Source organism: Amblyomma maculatum, chromosome 1 (genome assembly GCF_055883805.1).
Source record: "Amblyomma maculatum isolate TAMU_Amacu chromosome 1, ASM5588380v1, whole genome shotgun sequence".
Classification (NCBI taxonomy): domain Eukaryota; kingdom Metazoa; phylum Arthropoda; class Arachnida; order Ixodida; family Ixodidae; genus Amblyomma; species Amblyomma maculatum.
Genome location: NC_139344.1, coordinates 209,757,116 through 209,763,951, shown reverse-complemented (window position 1 = coordinate 209,763,951; position 6,836 = coordinate 209,757,116). Strand labels below are relative to the sequence as shown.

At 48.3% G+C, this 6,836-nt stretch overlaps 1 long non-coding RNA gene across 1 annotated transcript; it reads left to right on the top strand.

Moving 5' to 3' along the window:
* Positions 1-1,138: 1,138 nt before the first annotated feature.
* LOC146205490 (uncharacterized) lies at positions 1,139-2,491 on the top strand. Its single transcript, XR_014703198.1, has 3 exons — positions 1,139-1,225; positions 1,342-1,587; positions 1,661-2,491. It is a non-coding gene; the product is annotated as an uncharacterized LOC146205490 (long non-coding RNA).
* Positions 2,492-6,836: the final 4,345 nt, after the last annotated feature.

Below are 6,836 nucleotides of genomic sequence, written 5' to 3'. Positions count from 1 at the left end.
ATGCCGGCCGTTCCTTGGATGCTTGCTGCGGTTTGAGCTCTGATAACCGTGCTCACGCGCGCTTTTCGTGTTTGTCTGTATATAAGGCGCGGATCGGCTGTCTTCCAAAATAAAGTTGTTAGCGAGCGCATGTGTGTGTCCTCCTCCTCCTGGTCCGTTGTCTGCTAGCGTTCTTGAATAACCAACTCGCGCAGCAACATACATTAAGAATGCGAAGTCAAAAAGCAGCAGAAATTCGGCACCAAAGCGCTCTTGCAGGTACGCCGATGCGAAAAGGGTGAAAAGCTCTGTCGCCCTTCCGCTCGCGCGCATTTCGGGCATATAGTAACCTCAAGGAATGCATCTATAGGCTGGGAGCTGAAGTGATGTCTCCAAAAGTAAATACAGATGAGAATGCTGAAAGAAACATCTGGGTGTACATACGGATGCAGGAATATATAGTGTTATTCGAATCAGTAAGAATTATAAATTGAATCAAATCAAATTTTATTTTCCGACAAGTGGATGGTCGCTGGGCAAAAAGCTCTACAAACAGCTTGACAAAGGCCCAGGAAACCCGTACACAACATAGCTGGAGCAAACATCAAAAGCGATGTTGTTCTTTGTGAAGTTAGTATTAATGATAAAGTGTGATTTTATGTTTAATTTCACATTAAGAAAATGGCTTCACCATGTGCCGTGCAGTTAGCTATAGAGGCACCACATGTAGTACCTCTACAGGCAACTTAATTTACGGCACATATGTATGATGTTTCTAAGCTCCTGCATATTTGTGCGAAATATTCTAGTTAAATCAAAATTTCGAGTAAAATTGTAGTTTGCGCTGGAAGTCTTATGTGAAATATTAGCTTTATAAAATTGTTATCATCAGTTCGTCCAGCGAAGACGCGCTGATTAAAATTTATAGCCATGGATTAGTCTGTAATTTTTTGGTAGCTGCAAAGGTAACACGCTAGCTTTTTTTTTTTTTTTTTCTAGGTAGCAGATTTAGGGCAGTAACACATTTTCTTTTTCCTTTTTTTTTTTTAGTGCAACGAGTAATGTATTTAGTTATGTATTTTTTGGCAATGCCTCCTACACTATAAATACAAGTCAGTCACCGGAGGAGCAAAAGGCTCTAAAAAAAAAACAAAAAGCACCAGGAATGAAACTGACGTGCATACCGAGCGCAGGGTCAGCTTCTGGACACACTATCACTAACCGGGAAGAAGAGAACAACGAATAGGTCTGTGGCCAGCTGTACTCTCGCGCCTCACGCGATGCGCGTACTCTGGAATACGTTCTGCGCTAGACGTGGCTAGACAGCGATCCACGTCATGCTATTCTGTCCTCCGTTCTCAGGCATCGCGACATCATCTCATCCGGCTCCTAACTTGCGCAACGCTGTGCTCAGCTGTGGATGCCTACCAGCACAGTTGCGGAGCCTTTCTGATTGGAGCCTAGAGAAGGAGCCGGGATCGTCTCTTCGCTGCAGCGTTCCTGGTCAACCGAAACCTGCTGTTTCTCTTCCTGCAGCGGTGCACTTGAACCATCCGTGGTCACCCCGGAGCGCCTGGCTCCCCTCCTGCAGTGCGCCGCTACAAGCCCGTAAGTGATCTAGTAATATAAAAAGGTGCGTGCGCTAACCAATCCACCGCAGAAAGAATTTCTTTTCTTGCAGGAGACCTGGCGACATTACTGAAGCTCATGAAGCATCTGCAACACCGCCGGCATTTCCTTCGGAGCGGACGCTGCCTGGTCATTCTCAATTCGGACACAGTACCCATCACCGCTGATAGCAAATATGGGCATTCGCATGAACACCGCTTCGGGATCGGAACCTGCGCTGCCGAAAATATCGCTCTGCTGGTGCCACTCCGTCGTCGTTTCTGGACGGTTCCAAGAGAGCTGGGAGGGACCTCTGCCGAAGGGGGCTTGAAATGGCAGACGTGACTGGGTTCACTGTGGGAAGGACCCCTTCCGAAGGGGGCTTGAAATGGCAGACGTGACTGGGTTCACTGTGGGAAGGACCCCTTCCGAAAGGGGCTTGAAATGGCAGACGTGACTGTGTTCACTATGGGAGGGACCCCTTCCGAAGGGGGCTTGAAATGGCAGACGTGACTGGGTTCACTGTAGGAAGGACCCCTTCCGAAAGGGGCTTGAAATGGCAGACGTGACTGGGTTCACTGTGGGAGGGACCCCTTCCGAAAGGGGCTTGAAATGGCAGACGTGACTGTGTTCACTATGGGAGGGACCCCTTCCGAAGGGGGCTTGAAATGGCAGACGTGACTGGGTTCACTGTAGGAAGGACCCCTTCCGAAAGGGGCTTGAAATGGCAGACGTGACTGGGTTCACTGTGGGAGGGACCCCTTCCGAAAGGGGCTTGAAATGGCAGACGTGACTGTGTTCACTATGGGAGGGACCCCTTCCGAAGGGGGCTTGAAATGGCAGACGTGACTGGGTTCACTGTAGGAAGGACCCCTTCCGAAAGGGGCTTAAAATGGCAGACGTGACTGGGTTCACTGTGGGAGGGACCCCTTCCGAAAGGGGCTTGAAATGGCAGACGTGACAGGGTTCACTGTGGGAGGGACCCCTTCCGAAAGGGGCTTGAAATGGCAGACGTGACTGGGTTCACTGTAGGAGGGACCCCTTCCGAAGGGGGCTTGAAATGGCAGATGTGACTGGGTTCACTGTGGGAGGGACCCCTTCCGAAAGGGGCTTGAAATGGCAGACGTGACTGTGTTCACTATGGGAGGGACCCCTTCCGAAGGGGGCTTGAAATGGCAGACGTGACTGGGTTCACTGTAGGAAGGACCCCTTCCGAAAGGGGCTTGAAATGGCAGACGTGACTGGGTTCACTGTAGGAGGGACCCCATTCGAAGGGGGCTTGAAATGGCAGACGTGACTGGGTTCACTGTGGGAGGGACCCCTTCCGAAGGGGGCTTGAAATGGCAGACGTGACTGGGTTCACTGTTGGCGGTTTCGACGTGGGCCGAGGTCGTGGAATGAAGGCGGCAGTTGCACCGGCATCTTCCAGGCAGCCTGGTGAAGAGGCCAGCAATGAATGGAAGAGTGCTACGCCCGCATACTCTTCTGCTTGCCCGCAGGCCAAGAAAGTGTACCTGCAGACTCAGGTTGGGGCACCAGCCGCGGAAGTGCCATATATTCTGGCTGGAACAACAATGGTTCGGGCGACTACAACAATGGGGCAGCCCTGCCGCAGCACCCGCTTCTTTGGACGGGTGACAGGAAGACTGGCTGAAATGAGGAACCATCCACTCCCAGCTTTGATGGAGGCAGCTCCAGCTGCGGCAGCGGAGGCTCCAGTTATGGTGGCTGTAATGGAGGCCGCTCTGAGGGAGGTGGAGGCAGTCGTGCCTGCTATAAGTGCAACCAGCAGGGACTCATAAGGCGAATGCCTGCTCTACATAGTTATTAATATCAAAGATTGTCTCATCGGCAAACTGTATGCAAATAAATGAATAATTATTATGTCTATTTTAATGGCAGTCTGACTTTACCTTCTCGGCCAGGCAATAGGGCTAGTATAAGGGTTATGGTACCTGCCTAGAGCTCTGAGCGAGGAAAACGCTTTGGCACTCCCAGGGCTTCACACGTACCTGGCCGAATCCACATATCCTCTCTTATTTAAGTAATTCCTCGACGCAGAAGAGTTTCAGTTAAACTTGTCTCAGCCACTAATATTCCCTCGAAAAGGTTTGCTGCTTCAAAGCGTGGTTTACAACGGACAATGAATTAACTGTCCTTTATAGGCATATAATCCTTTTTATTCAGTGTCATTAGCCATGTTCATTCCGCTGCCAACAGCACGAAACTTCAGTATCGCCCTCAGGGTTGACCTAGTCAAGCAGAAGCGATAACCCAGCAGCGAGCCTCAGTCACTACTGGGGTGCATATTCAACGTGACAAAGCTGCTTTAAGGAGCCCAGAAATGCTGTTTAAGCAGATTGTTCTGTGGGTAAATTTAGTTATACTGACTCTATTGGCGGTGGTCTTACCGCGTATATTGCGGTATTTAATTACCTTAATTTGCTCTCGAAAACGAGTTCATGACACTGACGGTGTCAATGCACAGCGGCCGTTTTTGGCAGCGGATATGACGACAGAGGATGGGAACTTGGAGATTTGTCGAACAATAAAATCAGGGTTAAATGTGTTCAAGAGTAAGTACACGTTTTCTATTATATCTTCAAAATTGACATGTGTGCGTTCGTGAAAGTACTCCAAAGTATAACAACAAAATAAACACCACTAGAGGCTCTGGCTATTGCTCTGTACCTGGGAATTTTTTGGTATCTCCAGTACACACGGCTTTGCCACGCACTGGCGCTCAACTGGAAGGAAGTGATACTGCCTCGTTCAAACAATATGACAAGAAGATAGACGCAATTTACCATTATTTTCGTTTTATTTTCTTCTTCAAAATATTTCTTCGCATTTTTTCTGAATCATCTGTATTATTCTCCTTTTTGTACCCTTGCGTGTTTTTGTGATGCTTTCTTCTTCTTCGTATCACAAATAACAGCCAGTTGGTAGTGAGCGCATATCTGTGAACGTCTTGCCTCATTCTCTTGTGTGTGTGTTGTGTTTGTGTGTAGCTATGCAGCGGCAGAGGTCTTCAATAGCAGCTTGGGCACGTTGGTTATGCATCTTGAGGTAACAGCGCGGAACGTGGACGGGAGCACAAGATTAGAAGACGACACGAGCGCTGTGTCGTCAGCGCTCGTTGTGTCGTCTTCTAATCTTCCGCGCTGTTACCTCAAGAGGTCTTCAGATTTGTCTAACCAACTCGTGCGCCCGCACGAAAGTACTACTGATCTGAATCTGAGGCCGGATTCACTCAAACTCAGATCATAATTTGAGTGTGAGTCCGGACTCACGACTAAGATCATGATCTGAATGCGAGTCCGGACTCACTCACGACTCAAATCATGATCTGAATGTGAGTCCGGACTCACTCATAACTCAGATCCTGATCTGAGTGTGAGCCTGACTGAGCCCGAGTGAGTCCGCCGACCTATGCACCCATCACATTGTGTGCACTTGTTGCGTCTTATACCATATAGTCTTCATCATCAAATAGCCGGGCCTATAATCGTGCGCAGCGCCCTCTTGTAAGTCATACTTGTGACGCACTTGCTTCTTCTATGCCTTATCACATCAGCAACACCAATGAGACGGCTCCTAGTAGACTGCCACAGGCAGCCAGTTGAGTACAGACCCGTGGTATAGGCCCCGGTCGAAATACAATTTCTGCACCGGTACAATTTGGGCTCTCAGCCGTCCCATAAGCCACCGCTAAGTCAGATGATCGCCAAGTGGTATGCACAGTTGGTGATGCACATTTCGCCCATTTATCATTTTTATCTTGGGTCATCAAAGAAGCGGCCGCTAGTTGAGTGTCGCAGGACATCAGTCAAATGCAACGCCGTACTGTAGCCCCTGTTGGCGATGCATTTGCTGCATGAAATAGGAATGCAACTTTCCAGGACCTTTGGATCCCGACACGTTGACCTAAGGCAACGCAGGCAGGCAAGGCTTGGCCAAGCAAGTCTTTATGTCAGGTGGTCTTTCGTATAATGCGGTATCTTACGACTGCATGCTAATGGGTGTGTGCGAGATAACAAAGCAGAGATACAAGTTAAAACATCAGCGGTTAGGCCAGAAGAAACCTGTGCTTCCGCGAACTAGGATCAGCAGCGGACCCCGGTAATAGAAGCCATTAACGTTGTCACATCATATCTTTAGAGGCAGAGCTTAAGTGAATGTCTGCCAGTAATTTTTTTTTAACGCGATAGGGTTGAACGCCCCTTTCGGCAGAACACCCGGCGTTTTCGGCGTTGTGAGCAAGAAACCACGGGCACGGCTGTGACAGGCGCTAGTTGGCAGGTGACAAGGCCGAATTGGTCACTGGGTTGTGTGACTTTACGAGACCGCAAGGCATGGCAGGTGCAGCCAACTCGGTCCCTCTCCTTTGAGGTGAGTGGATAAGATGGCAACTGAACCTTTCAGGACCCTTGGGCGAAGAGCAAGACACGCTACTCATATAGGTTGCGCAAGTACCTCCGTATACGGTTAATAAGGGCTTTATATATACCTATAGCGGGTGTTTTTTCCCATCACTGGGTTGCCTATACGACTGTATGCTACTGAATCGAATACCAGCAGTGTTAGGCTACAGTCCTAGGCTACGCAGTTATGTGAAGAAAAAAAAAAGCCATATTAGCCCACAGTCATAAACTACCCAATTAAGTCAGAGATCACGCGACAACACGAGGCACAACATAAGGAACTAGTGATTAGGCGAGTCGCACGCAGTATGTATACAAACAAGGACTATCAAGAGCACGTGCAAACGAGTGAATAACGCTATCGCATCATATCCTAAAAGGCGGAGCCGGAGCTTAAGTGTACCCTCTATTTTGTTATTCTTTCTTGTTTTTTCAATGTCGCCAAGCAGCGTTCGAACTCTTTTTTTTCGATATTGCCTTTTAAATCAACTTCCTGAAGAAACGGAATTTCGCGCCTTTTCTGATGACAATATATAGCATCTTCTCACATTTAGATTTTATTCTAGCTCCCCCTTTTAATGTTAGGAAAAATATAGGAAAACTGCAGTTAATTTCGACAGGGTACCCTGCATGCCGAAGCTAAAAGCGCAAACTACGTCATATATGTAACAGCGTCGTAGTCGTCATCATCATTATCATTATAGCAGTTGGAGCAGTTGCAGTAGAATAGTAGAATGCCTATATCCTAAGAGCGTTCCTTCGCGAATATGAAAACTCGGAGAGCATGTTATGGCTGTGGAACAATGGCAACTTACTTGGACGGGA